General features: G+C 61.5%; 20 non-coding genes across 20 annotated transcripts; all 20 read right to left on the reverse strand.

The window, feature by feature from the left end:
• Positions 1-288: 288 nt before the first annotated feature.
• LOC142286850 (U1 spliceosomal RNA) lies at positions 289-452 on the reverse strand. Its single transcript, XR_012747920.1, has one exon. It is a non-coding gene; the product is annotated as a U1 spliceosomal RNA (small nuclear RNA).
• A 905-nt stretch (positions 453-1357) lies between these two features.
• LOC142286792 (U1 spliceosomal RNA) lies at positions 1358-1521 on the reverse strand. Its single transcript, XR_012747865.1, has one exon. It is a non-coding gene; the product is annotated as a U1 spliceosomal RNA (small nuclear RNA).
• An 895-nt stretch (positions 1522-2416) lies between these two features.
• Positions 2417-2580, reverse strand: LOC142286851 (U1 spliceosomal RNA). Its single transcript, XR_012747921.1, has one exon. It is a non-coding gene; the product is annotated as a U1 spliceosomal RNA (small nuclear RNA).
• A 915-nt stretch (positions 2581-3495) lies between these two features.
• On the reverse strand, positions 3496-3659 carry LOC142286793 (U1 spliceosomal RNA). Its single transcript, XR_012747866.1, has one exon. It is a non-coding gene; the product is annotated as a U1 spliceosomal RNA (small nuclear RNA).
• A 905-nt stretch (positions 3660-4564) lies between these two features.
• Positions 4565-4728, reverse strand: LOC142286852 (U1 spliceosomal RNA). The gene has a single exon (XR_012747922.1). It is a non-coding gene; the product is annotated as a U1 spliceosomal RNA (small nuclear RNA).
• A 905-nt stretch (positions 4729-5633) lies between these two features.
• Positions 5634-5797, reverse strand: LOC142286794 (U1 spliceosomal RNA). The gene has a single exon (XR_012747867.1). It is a non-coding gene; the product is annotated as a U1 spliceosomal RNA (small nuclear RNA).
• An 895-nt stretch (positions 5798-6692) lies between these two features.
• LOC142286853 (U1 spliceosomal RNA) lies at positions 6693-6856 on the reverse strand. The gene has a single exon (XR_012747923.1). It is a non-coding gene; the product is annotated as a U1 spliceosomal RNA (small nuclear RNA).
• Positions 6857-7761: 905 nt separating this feature from the next.
• Positions 7762-7920, reverse strand: LOC142286825 (U1 spliceosomal RNA). Its single transcript, XR_012747897.1, has one exon. It is a non-coding gene; the product is annotated as a U1 spliceosomal RNA (small nuclear RNA).
• A 905-nt stretch (positions 7921-8825) lies between these two features.
• Positions 8826-8989, reverse strand: LOC142286856 (U1 spliceosomal RNA). Its single transcript, XR_012747925.1, has one exon. It is a non-coding gene; the product is annotated as a U1 spliceosomal RNA (small nuclear RNA).
• Positions 8990-9904: 915 nt separating this feature from the next.
• LOC142286795 (U1 spliceosomal RNA) lies at positions 9905-10068 on the reverse strand. The gene has a single exon (XR_012747868.1). It is a non-coding gene; the product is annotated as a U1 spliceosomal RNA (small nuclear RNA).
• Positions 10069-10973: 905 nt separating this feature from the next.
• On the reverse strand, positions 10974-11137 carry LOC142286796 (U1 spliceosomal RNA). The gene has a single exon (XR_012747869.1). It is a non-coding gene; the product is annotated as a U1 spliceosomal RNA (small nuclear RNA).
• An 895-nt stretch (positions 11138-12032) lies between these two features.
• LOC142286857 (U1 spliceosomal RNA) lies at positions 12033-12196 on the reverse strand. Its single transcript, XR_012747926.1, has one exon. It is a non-coding gene; the product is annotated as a U1 spliceosomal RNA (small nuclear RNA).
• A 905-nt stretch (positions 12197-13101) lies between these two features.
• LOC142286798 (U1 spliceosomal RNA) lies at positions 13102-13265 on the reverse strand. Its single transcript, XR_012747871.1, has one exon. It is a non-coding gene; the product is annotated as a U1 spliceosomal RNA (small nuclear RNA).
• Positions 13266-14160: 895 nt separating this feature from the next.
• On the reverse strand, positions 14161-14324 carry LOC142286858 (U1 spliceosomal RNA). Its single transcript, XR_012747927.1, has one exon. It is a non-coding gene; the product is annotated as a U1 spliceosomal RNA (small nuclear RNA).
• Positions 14325-15234: 910 nt separating this feature from the next.
• Positions 15235-15398, reverse strand: LOC142286799 (U1 spliceosomal RNA). The gene has a single exon (XR_012747872.1). It is a non-coding gene; the product is annotated as a U1 spliceosomal RNA (small nuclear RNA).
• A 910-nt stretch (positions 15399-16308) lies between these two features.
• On the reverse strand, positions 16309-16472 carry LOC142286859 (U1 spliceosomal RNA). Its single transcript, XR_012747928.1, has one exon. It is a non-coding gene; the product is annotated as a U1 spliceosomal RNA (small nuclear RNA).
• Positions 16473-17392: 920 nt separating this feature from the next.
• On the reverse strand, positions 17393-17556 carry LOC142286800 (U1 spliceosomal RNA). The gene has a single exon (XR_012747873.1). It is a non-coding gene; the product is annotated as a U1 spliceosomal RNA (small nuclear RNA).
• Positions 17557-18461: 905 nt separating this feature from the next.
• Positions 18462-18625, reverse strand: LOC142286801 (U1 spliceosomal RNA). Its single transcript, XR_012747874.1, has one exon. It is a non-coding gene; the product is annotated as a U1 spliceosomal RNA (small nuclear RNA).
• Positions 18626-19520: 895 nt separating this feature from the next.
• LOC142286860 (U1 spliceosomal RNA) lies at positions 19521-19684 on the reverse strand. The gene has a single exon (XR_012747929.1). It is a non-coding gene; the product is annotated as a U1 spliceosomal RNA (small nuclear RNA).
• A 900-nt stretch (positions 19685-20584) lies between these two features.
• On the reverse strand, positions 20585-20748 carry LOC142286802 (U1 spliceosomal RNA). The gene has a single exon (XR_012747875.1). It is a non-coding gene; the product is annotated as a U1 spliceosomal RNA (small nuclear RNA).
• Positions 20749-21121: the final 373 nt, after the last annotated feature.

The following is a 21121-nucleotide window of genomic DNA, read 5'->3' on the forward strand; positions in this document are numbered from 1 at the left end:
TTTAAACGGAGAGAGGAAAACGAAAAAACAAAGACCAAGGAAGGAACCCCCCCCTCCCCTCCTCTCTTTTAAAAAAGGCTCACAACAAATCCCAGATACCAAAAGCCAGCAGCAAAGCGAGCGGCTTCCCTTTGGCAGCTTCTAGATGGGGCCACAAGGGGGCACCAACAGGCTGTGCTTGCTTGAGAGTCCCTCGCAGCAGGCAGCAAAAGGAGACTCGCACACCTGTTGGCTCGTGGAGCCCCCCAAGCAGCAGCGTGTATCTGTCTATTTTTGACCAGAGCAAATCAGGGGAAAGCGCGAACGCAGTCCCCCACTACCACAAATTATGCAGTCGAGTTTCCCGCATTTGGGGAAATCGCAGGGGTCAGCACACCCGGAGTGCAATGGATGAGCCTCACCCTGGGAGAACCACCTTAGTGATCATGGTATCTCCCCTGCCAGGTAAGTATGAGTTGGGAGCGCGCCGGCTCGACGGGCGCCCCTCCGGCGCAGGCCCGCTACATCGCGGAGTCTCGGGCGGTGGGGTGAGGCGGGATCCGGGGCCAAAGCCAGGCGTTCCTTCGAGAGGGTGCCACCGAGGCCAGCAGCCTGGGAGCCGGCTACACCCCTTCCATCCCCCCCATGGCAGGCCAAGCTCAAGGCGAAGGCCGTCGTCCAAGATGCACAGCAAGCCAGAGTCATTTGCATAGCGGGGCGGCGGCTTCGGAGCCCAACGTGCGTTCGACGCCTGTAAACAGGCAGAAGGCTGCAGCTCCGGCTGCTCGCTCAGGGCGGCAGGAAGAGGCCCGGCGTCGGAGGCTCAACGTCGGCAGCCCCACCAGGCGGCCGCAAAAAAGGGCCCGGCCGTGCACTTCCTGCTGCTGCAGCCGCAAGTGCCATCTTTGGAGCGTGCCCGCTGCCGCTCGCTACAAAGCTCCCCTCCCGGCTGAACCAAAGGCCAATTCCTGTCACTACACCAGCGGAGGAATCCACAGCCAGCGGGCCCAGGGGGAACTCGGCCGGTGTGTCCAAAGCAGCCAAGCAAAGATATCAGGACGCCAAATCAAGAGTTAAGGGTTTAAACGGAGAGAGGAAAACGAAAAAACAAAGACCAAGGAAGGAACCCCCCCCTCCCCTCCCCTCCCCTCCTCTCTTTTAAAAAAGGCTCACAACAAATCCCAGATACCAAAAGCCAGCAGCAAAGCGAGCGGCTTCCCTTTGGCAGCTTCTAGATGGGGCCACAAGGGGGCACCAACAGGCTGTGCTTGCTTGAGAGTCCCTCGCAGCAGGCAGCAAAAGGAGACTCGCACACCTGTTGGCTCGTGGAGCCCCCCAAGCAGCAGCGTGTATCTGTCTATCTTTGACCAGAGCAAATCAGGGGAAAGCGCGAACGCAGTCCCCCACTACCACAAATTATGCAGTCGAGTTTCCCGCATTTGGGGAAATCGCAGGGGTCAGCACACCCGGCGTGCAATGGATGAGCCTCACCCTGGGAGAACCACCTTAGTGATCATGGTATCTCCCCTGCCAGGTAAGTATGAGTTGGGAGCGCGCCGGCTCGACGGGCGCCCCTCCGGCGCAGGCCCGCTACATCGCGGAGTCTCGGGCGGTGGGGTGAGGCGGGATCCGGGGCCAAAGCCAGGCGTTCCTTCGAGAGGGTGCCACCGAGGCCAGCAGCCTGGGAGCCGGCTACACCCCTTCCATCCCCCCCATGGCAGGCCAAGCTCAAGGCGAAGGCCGTCGTCCAAGATGCACAGCAAGCCAGAGTCATTTGCATAGCGGGGCGGCGGCTTCGGAGCCCAACGTGCGTTCGACGCCTGTAAACAGGCAGAAGGCTGCAGCTCCGGCTGCTCGCTCAGGGCGGCAGGAAGAGGCCCGGCGTCGGAGGCTCAACGTCGGCAGCCCCACCAGGCGGCCGCAAAAAAGGGCCCGGCCGTGCACTTCCTGCTGCTGCAGCCGCAAGTGCCATCTTTGGAGCGTGCCCGCTGCCGCTCGCTACAAAGCTCCCCTCCCGGCTGAACCAAAGGCCAATTCCTGTCACTACACCAGCGGAGGAATCCACAGCCAGCGGGCCCAGGGGGAACTCGGCCGGTGTGTCCAAAGCAGCCAAGCAAAGATATCAGGACGCCAAATCAAGAGTTAAGGGTTTAAACGGAGAGAGGAAAACGAAAAAACAAAGACCAAGGAAGGAACCCCCCCCTCCCCTCCTCTCTTTTAAAAAAGGCTCACAACAAATCCCAGATACCAAAAGCCAGCAGCAAAGCGAGCGGCTTCCCTTTGGCAGCTTCTAGATGGGGCCACAAGGGGGCACCAACAGGCTGTGCTTGCTTGAGAGTCCCTCGCAGCAGGCAGCAAAAGGAGACTCGCACACCTGTTGGCTCGTGGAGCCCCCCAAGCAGCAGCGTGTATCTGTCTATTTTTGACCAGAGCAAATCAGGGGAAAGCGCGAACGCAGTCCCCCACTACCACAAATTATGCAGTCGAGTTTCCCGCATTTGGGGAAATCGCAGGGGTCAGCACACCCGGAGTGCAATGGATGAGCCTCACCCTGGGAGAACCACCTTAGTGATCATGGTATCTCCCCTGCCAGGTAAGTATGAGTTGGGAGCGCGCCGGCTCGACGGGCGCCCCTCCGGCGCAGGCCCGCTACATCGCGGAGTCTCGGGCGGTGGGGTGAGGCGGGATCCGGGGCCAAAGCCAGGCGTTCCTTCGAGAGGGTGCCACCGAGGCCAGCAGCCTGGGAGCCGGCTACACCCCTTCCATCCCCCCCATGGCAGGCCAAGCTCAAGGCGAAGGCCGTCGTCCAAGATGCACAGCAAGCCAGAGTCATTTGCATAGCGGGGCGGCGGCTTCGGAGCCCAACGTGCGTTCGACGCCTGTAAACAGGCAGAAGGCTGCAGCTCCGGCTGCTCGCTCAGGGCGGCAGGAAGAGGCCCGGCGTCGGAGGCTCAACGTCGGCAGCCCCACCAGGCGGCCGCAAAAAAGGGCCCGGCCGTGCACTTCCTGCTGCTGCAGCCGCAAGTGCCATCTTTGGAGCGTGCCCGCTGCCGCTCGCTACAAAGCTCCCCTCCCGGCTGAACCAAAGGCCAATTCCTGTCACTACACCAGCGGAGGAATCCACAGCCAGCGGGCCCAGGGGGAACTCGGCCGGTGTGTCCAAAGCAGCCAAGCAAAGATATCAGGACGCCAAATCAAGAGTTAAGGGTTTAAACGGAGAGAGGAAAACGAAAAAACAAAGACCAAGGAAGGAACCCCCCCCTCCCCTCCCCTCCCCTCCCCTCCCCTCCTCTCTTTTAAAAAAGGCTCACAACAAATCCCAGATACCAAAAGCCAGCAGCAAAGCGAGCGGCTTCCCTTTGGCAGCTTCTAGATGGGGCCACAAGGGGGCACCAACAGGCTGTGCTTGCTTGAGAGTCCCTCGCAGCAGGCAGCAAAAGGAGACTCGCACACCTGTTGGCTCGTGGAGCCCCCCAAGCAGCAGCGTGTATCTGTCTATCTTTGACCAGAGCAAATCAGGGGAAAGCGCGAACGCAGTCCCCCACTACCACAAATTATGCAGTCGAGTTTCCCGCATTTGGGGAAATCGCAGGGGTCAGCACACCCGGCGTGCAATGGATGAGCCTCACCCTGGGAGAACCACCTTAGTGATCATGGTATCTCCCCTGCCAGGTAAGTATGAGTTGGGAGCGCGCCGGCTCGACGGGCGCCCCTCCGGCGCAGGCCCGCTACATCGCGGAGTCTCGGGCGGTGGGGTGAGGCGGGATCCGGGGCCAAAGCCAGGCGTTCCTTCGAGAGGGTGCCACCGAGGCCAGCAGCCTGGGAGCCGGCTACACCCCTTCCATCCCCCCCATGGCAGGCCAAGCTCAAGGCGAAGGCCGTCGTCCAAGATGCACAGCAAGCCAGAGTCATTTGCATAGCGGGGCGGCGGCTTCGGAGCCCAACGTGCGTTCGACGCCTGTAAACAGGCAGAAGGCTGCAGCTCCGGCTGCTCGCTCAGGGCGGCAGGAAGAGGCCCGGCGTCGGAGGCTCAACGTCGGCAGCCCCACCAGGCGGCCGCAAAAAAGGGCCCGGCCGTGCACTTCCTGCTGCTGCAGCCGCAAGTGCCATCTTTGGAGCGTGCCCGCTGCCGCTCGCTACAAAGCTCCCCTCCCGGCTGAACCAAAGGCCAATTCCTGTCACTACACCAGCGGAGGAATCCACAGCCAGCGGGCCCAGGGGGAACTCGGCCGGTGTGTCCAAAGCAGCCAAGCAAAGATATCAGGACGCCAAATCAAGAGTTAAGGGTTTAAACGGAGAGAGGAAAACGAAAAAACAAAGACCAAGGAAGGAACCCCCCCCTCCCCTCCCCTCCCCTCCTCTCTTTTAAAAAAGGCTCACAACAAATCCCAGATACCAAAAGCCAGCAGCAAAGCGAGCGGCTTCCCTTTGGCAGCTTCTAGATGGGGCCACAAGGGGGCACCAACAGGCTGTGCTTGCTTGAGAGTCCCTCGCAGCAGGCAGCAAAAGGAGACTCGCACACCTGTTGGCTCGTGGAGCCCCCCAAGCAGCAGCGTGTATCTGTCTATCTTTGACCAGAGCAAATCAGGGGAAAGCGCGAACGCAGTCCCCCACTACCACAAATTATGCAGTCGAGTTTCCCGCATTTGGGGAAATCGCAGGGGTCAGCACACCCGGAGTGCAATGGATGAGCCTCACCCTGGGAGAACCACCTTAGTGATCATGGTATCTCCCCTGCCAGGTAAGTATGAGTTGGGAGCGCGCCGGCTCGACGGGCGCCCCTCCGGCGCAGGCCCGCTACATCGCGGAGTCTCGGGCGGTGGGGTGAGGCGGGATCCGGGGCCAAAGCCAGGCGTTCCTTCGAGAGGGTGCCACCGAGGCCAGCAGCCTGGGAGCCGGCTACACCCCTTCCATCCCCCCCATGGCAGGCCAAGCTCAAGGCGAAGGCCGTCGTCCAAGATGCACAGCAAGCCAGAGTCATTTGCATAGCGGGGCGGCGGCTTCGGAGCCCAACGTGCGTTCGACGCCTGTAAACAGGCAGAAGGCTGCAGCTCCGGCTGCTCGCTCAGGGCGGCAGGAAGAGGCCCGGCGTCGGAGGCTCAACGTCGGCAGCCCCACCAGGCGGCCGCAAAAAAGGGCCCGGCCGTGCACTTCCTGCTGCTGCAGCCGCAAGTGCCATCTTTGGAGCGTGCCCGCTGCCGCTCGCTACAAAGCTCCCCTCCCGGCTGAACCAAAGGCCAATTCCTGTCACTACACCAGCGGAGGAATCCACAGCCAGCGGGCCCAGGGGGAACTCGGCCGGTGTGTCCAAAGCAGCCAAGCAAAGATATCAGGACGCCAAATCAAGAGTTAAGGGTTTAAACGGAGAGAGGAAAACGAAAAAACAAAGACCAAGGAAGGAACCCCCCCCTCCCCTCCCCTCCCCTCCTCTCTTTTAAAAAAGGCTCACAACAAATCCCAGATACCAAAAGCCAGCAGCAAAGCGAGCGGCTTCCCTTTGGCAGCTTCTAGATGGGGCCACAAGGGGGCACCAACAGGCTGTGCTTGCTTGAGAGTCCCTCGCAGCAGGCAGCAAAAGGAGACTCGCACACCTGTTGGCTCGTGGAGCCCCCCAAGCAGCAGCGTGTATCTGTCTATCTTTGACCAGAGCAAATCAGGGGAAAGCGCGAACGCAGTCCCCCACTACCACAAATTATGCAGTCGAGTTTCCCGCATTTGGGGAAATCGCAGGGGTCAGCACACCCGGCGTGCAATGGATGAGCCTCACCCTGGGAGAACCACCTTAGTGATCATGGTATCTCCCCTGCCAGGTAAGTATGAGTTGGGAGCGCGCCGGCTCGACGGGCGCCCCTCCGGCGCAGGCCCGCTACATCGCGGAGTCTCGGGCGGTGGGGTGAGGCGGGATCCGGGGCCAAAGCCAGGCGTTCCTTCGAGAGGGTGCCACCGAGGCCAGCAGCCTGGGAGCCGGCTACACCCCTTCCATCCCCCCCATGGCAGGCCAAGCTCAAGGCGAAGGCCGTCGTCCAAGATGCACAGCAAGCCAGAGTCATTTGCATAGCGGGGCGGCGGCTTCGGAGCCCAACGTGCGTTCGACGCCTGTAAACAGGCAGAAGGCTGCAGCTCCGGCTGCTCGCTCAGGGCGGCAGGAAGAGGCCCGGCGTCGGAGGCTCAACGTCGGCAGCCCCACCAGGCGGCCGCAAAAAAGGGCCCGGCCGTGCACTTCCTGCTGCTGCAGCCGCAAGTGCCATCTTTGGAGCGTGCCCGCTGCCGCTCGCTACAAAGCTCCCCTCCCGGCTGAACCAAAGGCCAATTCCTGTCACTACACCAGCGGAGGAATCCACAGCCAGCGGGCCCAGGGGGAACTCGGCCGGTGTGTCCAAAGCAGCCAAGCAAAGATATCAGGACGCCAAATCAAGAGTTAAGGGTTTAAACGGAGAGAGGAAAACGAAAAAACAAAGACCAAGGAAGGAACCCCCCCCTCCCCTCCTCTCTTTTAAAAAAGGCTCACAACAAATCCCAGATACCAAAAGCCAGCAGCAAAGCGAGCGGCTTCCCTTTGGCAGCTTCTAGATGGGGCCACAAGGGGGCACCAACAGGCTGTGCTTGCTTGAGAGTCCCTCGCAGCAGGCAGCAAAAGGAGACTCGCACACCTGTTGGCTCGTGGAGCCCCCCAAGCAGCAGCGTGTATCTGTCTATTTTTGACCAGAGCAAATCAGGGGAAAGCGCGAACGCAGTCCCCCACTACCACAAATTATGCAGTCGAGTTTCCCGCATTTGGGGAAATCGCAGGGGTCAGCACACCCGGAGTGCAATGGATGAGCCTCACCCTGGGAGAACCACCTTAGTGATCATGGTATCTCCCCTGCCAGGTAAGTATGAGTTGGGAGCGCGCCGGCTCGACGGGCGCCCCTCCGGCGCAGGCCCGCTACATCGCGGAGTCTCGGGCGGTGGGGTGAGGCGGGATCCGGGGCCAAAGCCAGGCGTTCCTTCGAGAGGGTGCCACCGAGGCCAGCAGCCTGGGAGCCGGCTACACCCCTTCCATCCCCCCCATGGCAGGCCAAGCTCAAGGCGAAGGCCGTCGTCCAAGATGCACAGCAAGCCAGAGTCATTTGCATAGCGGGGCGGCGGCTTCGGAGCCCAACGTGCGTTCGACGCCTGTAAACAGGCAGAAGGCTGCAGCTCCGGCTGCTCGCTCAGGGCGGCAGGAAGAGGCCCGGCGTCGGAGGCTCAACGTCGGCAGCCCCACCAGGCGGCCGCAAAAAAGGGCCCGGCCGTGCACTTCCTGCTGCTGCAGCCGCAAGTGCCATCTTTGGAGCGTGCCCGCTGCCGCTCGCTACAAAGCTCCCCTCCCGGCTGAACCAAAGGCCAATTCCTGTCACTACACCAGCGGAGGAATCCACAGCCAGCGGGCCCAGGGGGAACTCGGCCGGTGTGTCCAAAGCAGCCAAGCAAAGATATCAGGACGCCAAATCAAGAGTTAAGGGTTTAAACGGAGAGAGGAAAACGAAAAAACAAAGACCAAGGAAGGAACCCCCCCCTCCCCTCCCCTCCCCTCCTCTCTTTTAAAAAAGGCTCACAACAAATCCCAGATACCAAAAGCCAGCAGCAAAGCGAGCGGCTTCCCTTTGGCAGCTTCTAGATGGGGCCACAAGGGGGCACCAACAGGCTGTGCTTGCTTGAGAGTCCCTCGCAGCAGGCAGCAAAAGGAGACTCGCACACCTGTTGGCTCGTGGAGCCCCCCAAGCAGCAGCGTGTATCTGTCTATCTTTGACCAGAGCAAATCAGGGGAAAGCGCGAACGCAGTCCCCCACTACCACAAATTATGCAGTCGAGTTTCCCGCATTTGGGGAAATCGCAGGGGTCAGCACACCCGGCGTGCAATGGATGAGCCTCACCCTGGGAGAACTAGTGATCATGGTATCTCCCCTGCCAGGTAAGTATGAGTTGGGAGCGCGCCGGCTCGACGGGCGCCCCTCCGGCGCAGGCCCGCTACATCGCGGAGTCTCGGGCGGTGGGGTGAGGCGGGATCCGGGGCCAAAGCCAGGCGTTCCTTCGAGAGGGTGCCACCGAGGCCAGCAGCCTGGGAGCCGGCTACACCCCTTCCATCCCCCCCATGGCAGGCCAAGCTCAAGGCGAAGGCCGTCGTCCAAGATGCACAGCAAGCCAGAGTCATTTGCATAGCGGGGCGGCGGCTTCGGAGCCCAACGTGCGTTCGACGCCTGTAAACAGGCAGAAGGCTGCAGCTCCGGCTGCTCGCTCAGGGCGGCAGGAAGAGGCCCGGCGTCGGAGGCTCAACGTCGGCAGCCCCACCAGGCGGCCGCAAAAAAGGGCCCGGCCGTGCACTTCCTGCTGCTGCAGCCGCAAGTGCCATCTTTGGAGCGTGCCCGCTGCCGCTCGCTACAAAGCTCCCCTCCCGGCTGAACCAAAGGCCAATTCCTGTCACTACACCAGCGGAGGAATCCACAGCCAGCGGGCCCAGGGGGAACTCGGCCGGTGTGTCCAAAGCAGCCAAGCAAAGATATCAGGACGCCAAATCAAGAGTTAAGGGTTTAAACGGAGAGAGGAAAACGAAAAAACAAAGACCAAGGAAGGAACCCCCCCCTCCCCTCCCCTCCCCTCCTCTCTTTTAAAAAAGGCTCACAACAAATCCCAGATACCAAAAGCCAGCAGCAAAGCGAGCGGCTTCCCTTTGGCAGCTTCTAGATGGGGCCACAAGGGGGCACCAACAGGCTGTGCTTGCTTGAGAGTCCCTCGCAGCAGGCAGCAAAAGGAGACTCGCACACCTGTTGGCTCGTGGAGCCCCCCAAGCAGCAGCGTGTATCTGTCTATCTTTGACCAGAGCAAATCAGGGGAAAGCGCGAACGCAGTCCCCCACTACCACAAATTATGCAGTCGAGTTTCCCGCATTTGGGGAAATCGCAGGGGTCAGCACACCCGGAGTGCAATGGATGAGCCTCACCCTGGGAGAACCACCTTAGTGATCATGGTATCTCCCCTGCCAGGTAAGTATGAGTTGGGAGCGCGCCGGCTCGACGGGCGCCCCTCCGGCGCAGGCCCGCTACATCGCGGAGTCTCGGGCGGTGGGGTGAGGCGGGATCCGGGGCCAAAGCCAGGCGTTCCTTCGAGAGGGTGCCACCGAGGCCAGCAGCCTGGGAGCCGGCTACACCCCTTCCATCCCCCCCATGGCAGGCCAAGCTCAAGGCGAAGGCCGTCGTCCAAGATGCACAGCAAGCCAGAGTCATTTGCATAGCGGGGCGGCGGCTTCGGAGCCCAACGTGCGTTCGACGCCTGTAAACAGGCAGAAGGCTGCAGCTCCGGCTGCTCGCTCAGGGCGGCAGGAAGAGGCCCGGCGTCGGAGGCTCAACGTCGGCAGCCCCACCAGGCGGCCGCAAAAAAGGGCCCGGCCGTGCACTTCCTGCTGCTGCAGCCGCAAGTGCCATCTTTGGAGCGTGCCCGCTGCCGCTCGCTACAAAGCTCCCCTCCCGGCTGAACCAAAGGCCAATTCCTGTCACTACACCAGCGGAGGAATCCACAGCCAGCGGGCCCAGGGGGAACTCGGCCGGTGTGTCCAAAGCAGCCAAGCAAAGATATCAGGACGCCAAATCAAGAGTTAAGGGTTTAAACGGAGAGAGGAAAACGAAAAAACAAAGACCAAGGAAGGAACCCCCCCCTCCCCTCCCCTCCCCTCCCCTCCCCTCCTCTCTTTTAAAAAAGGCTCACAACAAATCCCAGATACCAAAAGCCAGCAGCAAAGCGAGCGGCTTCCCTTTGGCAGCTTCTAGATGGGGCCACAAGGGGGCACCAACAGGCTGTGCTTGCTTGAGAGTCCCTCGCAGCAGGCAGCAAAAGGAGACTCGCACACCTGTTGGCTCGTGGAGCCCCCCAAGCAGCAGCGTGTATCTGTCTATCTTTGACCAGAGCAAATCAGGGGAAAGCGCGAACGCAGTCCCCCACTACCACAAATTATGCAGTCGAGTTTCCCGCATTTGGGGAAATCGCAGGGGTCAGCACACCCGGCGTGCAATGGATGAGCCTCACCCTGGGAGAACCACCTTAGTGATCATGGTATCTCCCCTGCCAGGTAAGTATGAGTTGGGAGCGCGCCGGCTCGACGGGCGCCCCTCCGGCGCAGGCCCGCTACATCGCGGAGTCTCGGGCGGTGGGGTGAGGCGGGATCCGGGGCCAAAGCCAGGCGTTCCTTCGAGAGGGTGCCACCGAGGCCAGCAGCCTGGGAGCCGGCTACACCCCTTCCATCCCCCCCATGGCAGGCCAAGCTCAAGGCGAAGGCCGTCGTCCAAGATGCACAGCAAGCCAGAGTCATTTGCATAGCGGGGCGGCGGCTTCGGAGCCCAACGTGCGTTCGACGCCTGTAAACAGGCAGAAGGCTGCAGCTCCGGCTGCTCGCTCAGGGCGGCAGGAAGAGGCCCGGCGTCGGAGGCTCAACGTCGGCAGCCCCACCAGGCGGCCGCAAAAAAGGGCCCGGCCGTGCACTTCCTGCTGCTGCAGCCGCAAGTGCCATCTTTGGAGCGTGCCCGCTGCCGCTCGCTACAAAGCTCCCCTCCCGGCTGAACCAAAGGCCAATTCCTGTCACTACACCAGCGGAGGAATCCACAGCCAGCGGGCCCAGGGGGAACTCGGCCGGTGTGTCCAAAGCAGCCAAGCAAAGATATCAGGACGCCAAATCAAGAGTTAAGGGTTTAAACGGAGAGAGGAAAACGAAAAAACAAAGACCAAGGAAGGAACCCCCCCCTCCCCTCCCCTCCCCTCCTCTCTTTTAAAAAAGGCTCACAACAAATCCCAGATACCAAAAGCCAGCAGCAAAGCGAGCGGCTTCCCTTTGGCAGCTTCTAGATGGGGCCACAAGGGGGCACCAACAGGCTGTGCTTGCTTGAGAGTCCCTCGCAGCAGGCAGCAAAAGGAGACTCGCACACCTGTTGGCTCGTGGAGCCCCCCAAGCAGCAGCGTGTATCTGTCTATCTTTGACCAGAGCAAATCAGGGGAAAGCGCGAACGCAGTCCCCCACTACCACAAATTATGCAGTCGAGTTTCCCGCATTTGGGGAAATCGCAGGGGTCAGCACACCCGGCGTGCAATGGATGAGCCTCACCCTGGGAGAACCACCTTAGTGATCATGGTATCTCCCCTGCCAGGTAAGTATGAGTTGGGAGCGCGCCGGCTCGACGGGCGCCCCTCCGGCGCAGGCCCGCTACATCGCGGAGTCTCGGGCGGTGGGGTGAGGCGGGATCCGGGGCCAAAGCCAGGCGTTCCTTCGAGAGGGTGCCACCGAGGCCAGCAGCCTGGGAGCCGGCTACACCCCTTCCATCCCCCCCATGGCAGGCCAAGCTCAAGGCGAAGGCCGTCGTCCAAGATGCACAGCAAGCCAGAGTCATTTGCATAGCGGGGCGGCGGCTTCGGAGCCCAACGTGCGTTCGACGCCTGTAAACAGGCAGAAGGCTGCAGCTCCGGCTGCTCGCTCAGGGCGGCAGGAAGAGGCCCGGCGTCGGAGGCTCAACGTCGGCAGCCCCACCAGGCGGCCGCAAAAAAGGGCCCGGCCGTGCACTTCCTGCTGCTGCAGCCGCAAGTGCCATCTTTGGAGCGTGCCCGCTGCCGCTCGCTACAAAGCTCCCCTCCCGGCTGAACCAAAGGCCAATTCCTGTCACTACACCAGCGGAGGAATCCACAGCCAGCGGGCCCAGGGGGAACTCGGCCGGTGTGTCCAAAGCAGCCAAGCAAAGATATCAGGACGCCAAATCAAGAGTTAAGGGTTTAAACGGAGAGAGGAAAACGAAAAAACAAAGACCAAGGAAGGAACCCCCCCCTCCCCTCCTCTCTTTTAAAAAAGGCTCACAACAAATCCCAGATACCAAAAGCCAGCAGCAAAGCGAGCGGCTTCCCTTTGGCAGCTTCTAGATGGGGCCACAAGGGGGCACCAACAGGCTGTGCTTGCTTGAGAGTCCCTCGCAGCAGGCAGCAAAAGGAGACTCGCACACCTGTTGGCTCGTGGAGCCCCCCAAGCAGCAGCGTGTATCTGTCTATTTTTGACCAGAGCAAATCAGGGGAAAGCGCGAACGCAGTCCCCCACTACCACAAATTATGCAGTCGAGTTTCCCGCATTTGGGGAAATCGCAGGGGTCAGCACACCCGGAGTGCAATGGATGAGCCTCACCCTGGGAGAACCACCTTAGTGATCATGGTATCTCCCCTGCCAGGTAAGTATGAGTTGGGAGCGCGCCGGCTCGACGGGCGCCCCTCCGGCGCAGGCCCGCTACATCGCGGAGTCTCGGGCGGTGGGGTGAGGCGGGATCCGGGGCCAAAGCCAGGCGTTCCTTCGAGAGGGTGCCACCGAGGCCAGCAGCCTGGGAGCCGGCTACACCCCTTCCATCCCCCCCATGGCAGGCCAAGCTCAAGGCGAAGGCCGTCGTCCAAGATGCACAGCAAGCCAGAGTCATTTGCATAGCGGGGCGGCGGCTTCGGAGCCCAACGTGCGTTCGACGCCTGTAAACAGGCAGAAGGCTGCAGCTCCGGCTGCTCGCTCAGGGCGGCAGGAAGAGGCCCGGCGTCGGAGGCTCAACGTCGGCAGCCCCACCAGGCGGCCGCAAAAAAGGGCCCGGCCGTGCACTTCCTGCTGCTGCAGCCGCAAGTGCCATCTTTGGAGCGTGCCCGCTGCCGCTCGCTACAAAGCTCCCCTCCCGGCTGAACCAAAGGCCAATTCCTGTCACTACACCAGCAGAGGAATCCACAGCCAGCGGGCCCAGGGGGAACTCGGCCGGTGTGTCCAAAGCAGCCAAGCAAAGATATCAGGACGCCAAATCAAGAGTTAAGGGTTTAAACGGAGAGAGGAAAACGAAAAAACAAAGACCAAGGAAGGAACCCCCCCCTCCCCTCCCCTCCCCTCCTCTCTTTTAAAAAAGGCTCACAACAAATCCCAGACACCAAAAGCCAGCAGCAAAGCGAGCGGCTTCCCTTTGGCAGCTTCTAGATGGGGCCACAAGGGGGCACCAACAGGCTGTGCTTGCTTGAGAGTCCCTCGCAGCAGGCAGCAAAAGGAGACTCGCACACCTGTTGGCTCGTGGAGCCCCCCAAGCAGCAGCGTGTATCTGTCTATCTTTGACCAGAGCAAATCAGGGGAAAGCGCGAACGCAGTCCCCCACTACCACAAATTATGCAGTCGAGTTTCCCGCATTTGGGGAAATCGCAGGGGTCAGCACACCCGGCGTGCAATGGATGAGCCTCACCCTGGGAGAACCACCTTAGTGATCATGGTATCTCCCCTGCCAGGTAAGTATGAGTTGGGAGCGCGCCGGCTCGACGGGCGCCCCTCCGGCGCAGGCCCGCTACATCGCGGAGTCTCGGGCGGTGGGGTGAGGCGGGATCCGGGGCCAAAGCCAGGCGTTCCTTCGAGAGGGTGCCACCGAGGCCAGCAGCCTGGGAGCCGGCTACACCCCTTCCATCCCCCCCATGGCAGGCCAAGCTCAAGGCGAAGGCCGTCGTCCAAGATGCACAGCAAGCCAGAGTCATTTGCATAGCGGGGCGGCGGCTTCGGAGCCCAACGTGCGTTCGACGCCTGTAAACAGGCAGAAGGCTGCAGCTCCGGCTGCTCGCTCAGGGCGGCAGGAAGAGGCCCGGCGTCGGAGGCTCAACGTCGGCAGCCCCACCAGGCGGCCGCAAAAAAGGGCCCGGCCGTGCACTTCCTGCTGCTGCAGCCGCAAGTGCCATCTTTGGAGCGTGCCCGCTGCCGCTCGCTACAAAGCTCCCCTCCCGGCTGAACCAAAGGCCAATTCCTGTCACTACACCAGCGGAGGAATCCACAGCCAGCGGGCCCAGGGGGAACTCGGCCGGTGTGTCCAAAGCAGCCAAGCAAAGATATCAGGACGCCAAATCAAGAGTTAAGGGTTTAAACGGAGAGAGGAAAACGAAAAAACAAAGACCAAGGAAGGAACCCCCCCCTCCCCTCCTCTCTTTTAAAAAAGGCTCACAACAAATCCCAGATACCAAAAGCCAGCAGCAAAGCGAGCGGCTTCCCTTTGGCAGCTTCTAGATGGGGCCACAAGGGGGCACCAACAGGCTGTGCTTGCTTGAGAGTCCCTCGCAGCAGGCAGCAAAAGGAGACTCGCACACCTGTTGGCTCGTGGAGCCCCCCAAGCAGCAGCGTGTATCTGTCTATCTTTGACCAGAGCAAATCAGGGGAAAGCGCGAACGCAGTCCCCCACTACCACAAATTATGCAGTCGAGTTTCCCGCATTTGGGGAAATCGCAGGGGTCAGCACACCCGGAGTGCAATGGATGAGCCTCACCCTGGGAGAACCACCTTAGTGATCATGGTATCTCCCCTGCCAGGTAAGTATGAGTTGGGAGCGCGCCGGCTCGACGGGCGCCCCTCCGGCGCAGGCCCGCTACATCGCGGAGTCTCGGGCGGTGGGGTGAGGCGGGATCCGGGGCCAAAGCCAGGCGTTCCTTCGAGAGGGTGCCACCGAGGCCAGCAGCCTGGGAGCCGGCTACACCCCTTCCATCCCCCCCATGGCAGGCCAAGCTCAAGGCGAAGGCCGTCGTCCAAGATGCACAGCAAGCCAGAGTCATTTGCATAGCGGGGCGGCGGCTTCGGAGCCCAACGTGCGTTCGACGCCTGTAAACAGGCAGAAGGCTGCAGCTCCGGCTGCTCGCTCAGGGCGGCAGGAAGAGGCCCGGCGTCGGAGGCTCAACGTCGGCAGCCCCACCAGGCGGCCGCAAAAAAGGGCCCGGCCGTGCACTTCCTGCTGCTGCAGCCGCAAGTGCCATCTTTGGAGCGTGCCCGCTGCCGCTCGCTACAAAGCTCCCCTCCCGGCTGAACCAAAGGCCAATTCCTGTCACTACACCAGCGGAGGAATCCACAGCCAGCGGGCCCAGGGGGAACTCGGCCGGTGTGTCCAAAGCAGCCAAGCAAAGATATCAGGACGCCAAATCAAGAGTTAAGGGTTTAAACGGAGAGAGGAAAACGAAAAAACAAAGACCAAGGAAGGAACCCCCCCCTCCCCTCCCCTCCCCTCCCCTCCTCTCTTTTAAAAAAGGCTCACAACAAATCCCAGATACCAAAAGCCAGCAGCAAAGCGAGCGGCTTCCCTTTGGCAGCTTCTAGATGGGGCCACAAGGGGGCACCAACAGGCTGTGCTTGCTTGAGAGTCCCTCGCAGCAGGCAGCAAAAGGAGACTCGCACACCTGTTGGCTCGTGGAGCCCCCCAAGCAGCAGCGTGTATCTGTCTATCTTTGACCAGAGCAAATCAGGGGAAAGCGCGAACGCAGTCCCCCACTACCACAAATTATGCAGTCGAGTTTCCCGCATTTGGGGAAATCGCAGGGGTCAGCACACCCGGCGTGCAATGGATGAGCCTCACCCTGGGAGAACCACCTTAGTGATCATGGTATCTCCCCTGCCAGGTAAGTATGAGTTGGGAGCGCGCCGGCTCGACGGGCGCCCCTCCGGCGCAGGCCCGCTACATCGCGGAGTCTCGGGCGGTGGGGTGAGGCGGGATCCGGGGCCAAAGCAAAGCCAGGCGTTCCTTCGAGAGGGTGCCACCGAGGCCAGCAGCCTGGGAGCCGGCTACACCCCTTCCATCCCCCCCATGGCAGGCCAAGCTCAAGGCGAAGGCCGTCGTCCAAGATGCACAGCAAGCCAGAGTCATTTGCATAGCGGGGCGGCGGCTTCGGAGCCCAACGTGCGTTCGACGCCTGTAAACAGGCAGAAGGCTGCAGCTCCGGCTGCTCGCTCAGGGCGGCAGGAAGAGGCCCGGCGTCGGAGGCTCAACGTCGGCAGCCCCACCAGGCGGCCGCAAAAAAGGGCCCGGCCGTGCACTTCCTGCTGCTGCAGCCGCAAGTGCCATCTTTGGAGCGTGCCCGCTGCCGCTCGCTACAAAGCTCCCCTCCCGGCTGAACCAAAGGCCAATTCCTGTCACTACACCAGCGGAGGAATCCACAGCCAGCGGGCCCAGGGGGAACTCGGCCGGTGTGTCCAAAGCAGCCAAGCAAAGATATCAGGACGCCAAATCAAGAGTTAAGGGTTTAAACGGAGAGAGGAAAACGAAAAAACAAAGACCAAGGAAGGAACCCCCCCCTCCCCTCCCCTCCCCTCCTCTCTTTTAAAAAAGGCTCACAACAAATCCCAGATACCAAAAGCCAGCAGCAAAGCGAGCGGCTTCCCTTTGGCAGCTTCTAGATGGGGCCACAAGGGGGCACCAACAGGCTGTGCTTGCTTGAGAGTCCCTCGCAGCAGGCAGCAAAAGGAGACTCGCACACCTGTTGGCTCGTGGAGCCCCCCAAGCAGCAGCGTGTATCTGTCTATCTTTGACCAGAGCAAATCAGGGGAAAGCGCGAACGCAGTCCCCCACTACCACAAATTATGCAGTCGAGTTTCCCGCATTTGGGGAAATCGCAGGGGTCAGCACACCCGGAGTGCAATGGATGAGCCTCACCCTGGGAGAACCACCTTAGTGATCATGGTATCTCCCCTGCCAGGTAAGTATGAGTTGGGAGCGCGCCGGCTCGACGGGCGCCCCTCCGGCGCAGGCCCGCTACATCGCGGAGTCTCGGGCGGTGGGGTGAGGCGGGATCCGGGGCCAAAGCCAGGCGTTCCTTCGAGAGGGTGCCACCGAGGCCAGCAGCCTGGGAGCCGGCTACACCCCTTCCATCCCCCCCATGGCAGGCCAAGCTCAAGGCGAAGGCCGTCGTCCAAGATGCACAGCAAGCCAGAGTCATTTGCATAGCGGGGCGGCGGCTTCGGAGCCCAACGTGCGTTCGACGCCTGTAAACAGGCAGAAGGCTGCAGCTCCGGCTGCTCGCTCAGGGCGGCAGGAAGAGGCCCGGCGTCGGAGGCTCAACGTCGGCAGCCCCACCAGGCGGCCGCAAAAAAGGGCCCGGCCGTGCACTTCCTGCTGCTGCAGCCGCAAGTGCCATCTTTGGAGCGTGCCCGCTGCCGCTCGCTACAAAGCTCCCCTCCCGGCTGAACCAAAGGCCAATTCCTGTCACTACACCAGCGGAGGAATCCACAGCCAGCGGGCCCAGGGGGAACTCGGCCGGTGTGTCCAAAGCAGCCAAGCAAAGATATCAGGACGCCAAATCAAGAGTTAAGGGTTTAAACGGAGAGAGGAAAACGAAAAAACAAAGACCAAGGAAGGAACCCCCCCCTCCCCTCCCCTCCCCTCCCCTCCCCTCCCCTCCTCTCTTTTAAAAAAGGCTCACAACAAATCCCAGATACCAAAAGCCAGCAGCAAAGCGAGCGGCTTCCCTTTGGCAGCTTCTAGATGGGGCCACAAGGGGGCACCAACAGGCTGTGCTTGCTTGAGAGTCCCTCGCAGCAGGCAGCAAAAGGAGACTCGCACACCTGTTGGCTCGTGGAGCCCCCCAAGCAGCAGCGTGTATCTGTCTATCTTTGACCAGAGCAAATCAGGGGAAAGCGCGAACGCAGTCCCCCACTACCACAAATTATGCAGTCGAGTTTCCCGCATTTGGGGAAATCGCAGGGGTCAGCACACCCGGCGTGCAATGGATGAGCCTCACCCTGGGAGAACCACCTTAGTGATCATGGTATCTCCCCTGCCAGGTAAGTATGAGTTGGGAGCGCGCCGGCTCGACGGGCGCCCCTCCGGCGCAGGCCCGCTACATCGCGGAGTCTCGGGCGGTGGGGTGAGGCGGGATCCGGGGCCAAAGCCAGGCGTTCCTTCGAGAGGGTGCCACCGAGGCCAGCAGCCTGGGAGCCGGCTACACCCCTTCCATCCCCCCCATGGCAGGCCAAGCTCAAGGCGAAGGCCGTCGTCCAAGATGCACAGCAAGCCAGAGTCATTTGCATAGCGGGGCGGCGGCTTCGGAGCCCAACGTGCGTTCGACGCCTGTAAACAGGCAGAAGGCTGCAGCTCCGGCTGCTCGCTCAGGGCGGCAGGAAGAGGCCCGGCGTCGGAGGCTCAACGTCGGCAGCCCCACCAGGCGGCCGCAAAAAAGGGCCCGGCCGTGCACTTCCTGCTGCTGCAGCCGCAAGTGCCATCTTTGGAGCGTGCCCGCTGCCGCTCGCTACAAAGCTCCCCTCCCGGCTGAACCAAAGGCCAATTCCTGTCACTACACCAGCGGAGGAATCCACAGCCAGCGGGCCCAGGGGGAACTCGGCCGGTGTGTCCAAAGCAGCCAAGCAAAGATATCAGGACGCCAAATCAAGAGTTAAGGGTTTAAACGGAGAGAGGAAAACGAAAAAACAAAGACCAAGGAAGGAACCCCCCCCTCCCCTCCCCTCCCCTCCTCTCTTTTAAAAAAGGCTCACAACAAATCCCAGATACCAAAAGCCAGCAGCAAAGCGAGCGGCTTCCCTTTGGCAGCTTCTAGATGGGGCCACAAGGGGGCACCAACAGGCTGTGCTTGCTTGAGAGTCCCTCGCAGCAGGCAGCAAAAGGAGACTCGCACACCTGTTGGCTCGTGGAGCCCCCCAAGCAGCAGCGTGTATCTGTCTATCTTTGACCAGAGCAAATCAGGGGAAAGCGCGAACGCAGTCCCCCACTACCACAAATTATGCAGTCGAGTTTCCCGCATTTGGGGAAATCGCAGGGGTCAGCACACCCGGCGTGCAATGGATGAGCCTCACCCTGGGAGAACCACCTTAGTGATCATGGTATCTCCCCTGCCAGGTAAGTATGAGTTGGGAGCGCGCCGGCTCGACGGGCGCCCCTCCGGCGCAGGCCCGCTACATCGCGGAGTCTCGGGCGGTGGGGTGAGGCGGGATCCGGGGCCAAAGCCAGGCGTTCCTTCGAGAGGGTGCCACCGAGGCCAGCAGCCTGGGAGCCGGCTACACCCCTTCCATCCCCCCCATGGCAGGCCAAGCTCAAGGCGAAGGCCGTCGTCCAAGATGCACAGCAAGCCAGAGTCATTTGCATAGCGGGGCGGCGGCTTCGGAGCCCAACGTGCGTTCGACGCCTGTAAACAGGCAGAAGGCTGCAGCTCCGGCTGCTCGCTCAGGGCGGCAGGAAGAGGCCCGGCGTCGGAGGCTCAACGTCGGCAGCCCCACCAGGCGGCCGCAAAAAAGGGCCCGGCCGTGCACTTCCTGCTGCTGCAGCCGCAAGTGCCATCTTTGGAGCGTGCCCGCTGCCGCTCGCTACAAAGCTCCCCTCCCGGCTGAACCAAAGGCCAATTCCTGTCACTACACCAGCGGAGGAATCCACAGCCAGCGGGCCCAGGGGGAACTCGGCCGGTGTGTCCAAAGCAGCCAAGCAAAGATATCAGGACGCCAAATCAAGAGTTAAGGGTTTAAACGGAGAGAGGAAAACGAAAAAACAAAGACCAAGGAAGGAACCCCCCCCTCCCCTCCTCTCTTTTAAAAAAGGCTCACAACAAATCCCAGATACCAAAAGCCAGCAGCAAAGCGAGCGGCTTCCCTTTGGCAGCTTCTAGATGGGGCCACAAGGGGGCACCAACAGGCTGTGCTTGCTTGAGAGTCCCTCGCAGCAGGCAGCAAAAGGAGACTCGCACACCTGTTGGCTCGTGGAGCCCCCCAAGCAGCAGCGTGTATCTGTCTATTTTTGACCAGAGCAAATCAGGGGAAAGCGCGAACGCAGTCCCCCACTACCACAAATTATGCAGTCGAGTTTCCCGCATTTGGGGAAATCGCAGGGGTCAGCACACCCGGAGTGCAATGGATGAGCCTCACCCTGGGAGAACCACCTTAGTGATCATGGTATCTCCCCTGCCAGGTAAGTATGAGTTGGGAGCGCGCCGGCTCGACGGGCGCCCCTCCGGCGCAGGCCCGCTACATCGCGGAGTCTCGGGCGGTGGGGTGAGGCGGGATCCGGGGCCAAAGCCAGGCGTTCCTTCGAGAGGGTGCCACCGAGGCCAGCAGCCTGGGAGCCGGCTACACCCCTTCCATCCCCCCCATGGCAGGCCAAGCTCAAGGCGAAGGCCGTCGTCCAAGATGCACAGCAAGCCAGAGTCATTTGCATAGCGGGGCGGCGGCTTCGGAGCCCAACGTGCGTTCGACGCCTGTAAACAGGCAGAAGGCTGCAGCTCCGGCTGCTCGCTCAGGGCGGCAGGAAGAGGCCCGGCGTCGGAGGCTCAACGTCGGCAGCCCCACCAGGCGGCCGCAAAAAAGGGCCCGGCCGTGCACTTCCTGCTGCTGCAGCCGCAAGTGCCATCTTTGGAGCGTGCCCGCTGCCGCTCGCTACAAAGCTCCCCTCCCGGCTGAACCAAAGGCCAATTCCTGTCACTACACCAGCGGAGGAATCCACAGCCAGCGGGCCCAGGGGGAACTCGGCCGGTGTGTCCAAAGCAGCCAAGCAAAGATATCAGGACGCCAAATCAAGAGTTAAGGGTTTAAACGGAGAGAGGAAAACGAAAAAACAAAGACCAAGGAAGGAACCCCCCCCTCCCCTCCCCTCCTCTCTTTTAAAAAAGGCTCACAACAAATCCCAGATACCAAAAGCCAGCAGCAAAGCGAGCGGCTTCCCTTTGGCAGCTTCTAGATGGGGCCACAAGGGGGCACCAACAGGCTGTGCTTGCTTGAGAGTCCCTCGCAGCAGGCAGCAAAAGGAGACTCGCACACCTGTTGGCTCGTGGAGCCCCCCAAGCAGCAGCGTGTATCTGTCTATCTTTGACCAGAGCAAATCAGGGGAAAGCGCGAACGCAGTCCCCCACTACCACAAATTATGCAGTCGAGTTTCCCGCATTTGGGGAAATCGCAGGGGTCAGCACACCCGGCGTGCAATGGATGAGCCTCACCCTGGGAGAACCACCTTAGTGATCATGGTATCTCCCCTGCCAGGTAAGTATGAGTTGGGAGCGCGCCGGCTCGACGGGCGCCCCTCCGGCGCAGGCCCGCTACATCGCGGAGTCTCGGGCGGTGGGGTGAGGCGGGATCCGGGGCCAAAGCCAGGCGTTCCTTCGAGAGGGTGCCACCGAGGCCAGCAGCCTGGGAGCCGGCTACACCCCTTCCATCCCCCCCATGGCAGGCCAAGCTCAAGGCGAAGGCCGTCGTCCAAGATGCACAGCAAGCCAGAGTCATTTGCATAGCGGGGCGGCGGCTTCGGAGCCCAACGTGCGTTCGACGCCTGTAAACAGGCAGAAGGCTGCAGCTCCGGCTGCTCGCTCAGGGCGGCAGGAAGAGGCCCGGCGTCGGAGGCTCAACGTCGGCAGCCCCACCAGG

The sequence above is a fragment of the Anomaloglossus baeobatrachus genome, unplaced genomic scaffold, assembly GCF_048569485.1.
Source record: "Anomaloglossus baeobatrachus isolate aAnoBae1 unplaced genomic scaffold, aAnoBae1.hap1 Scaffold_695, whole genome shotgun sequence".
Lineage (NCBI taxonomy): Eukaryota > Metazoa > Chordata > Amphibia > Anura > Aromobatidae > Anomaloglossus > Anomaloglossus baeobatrachus.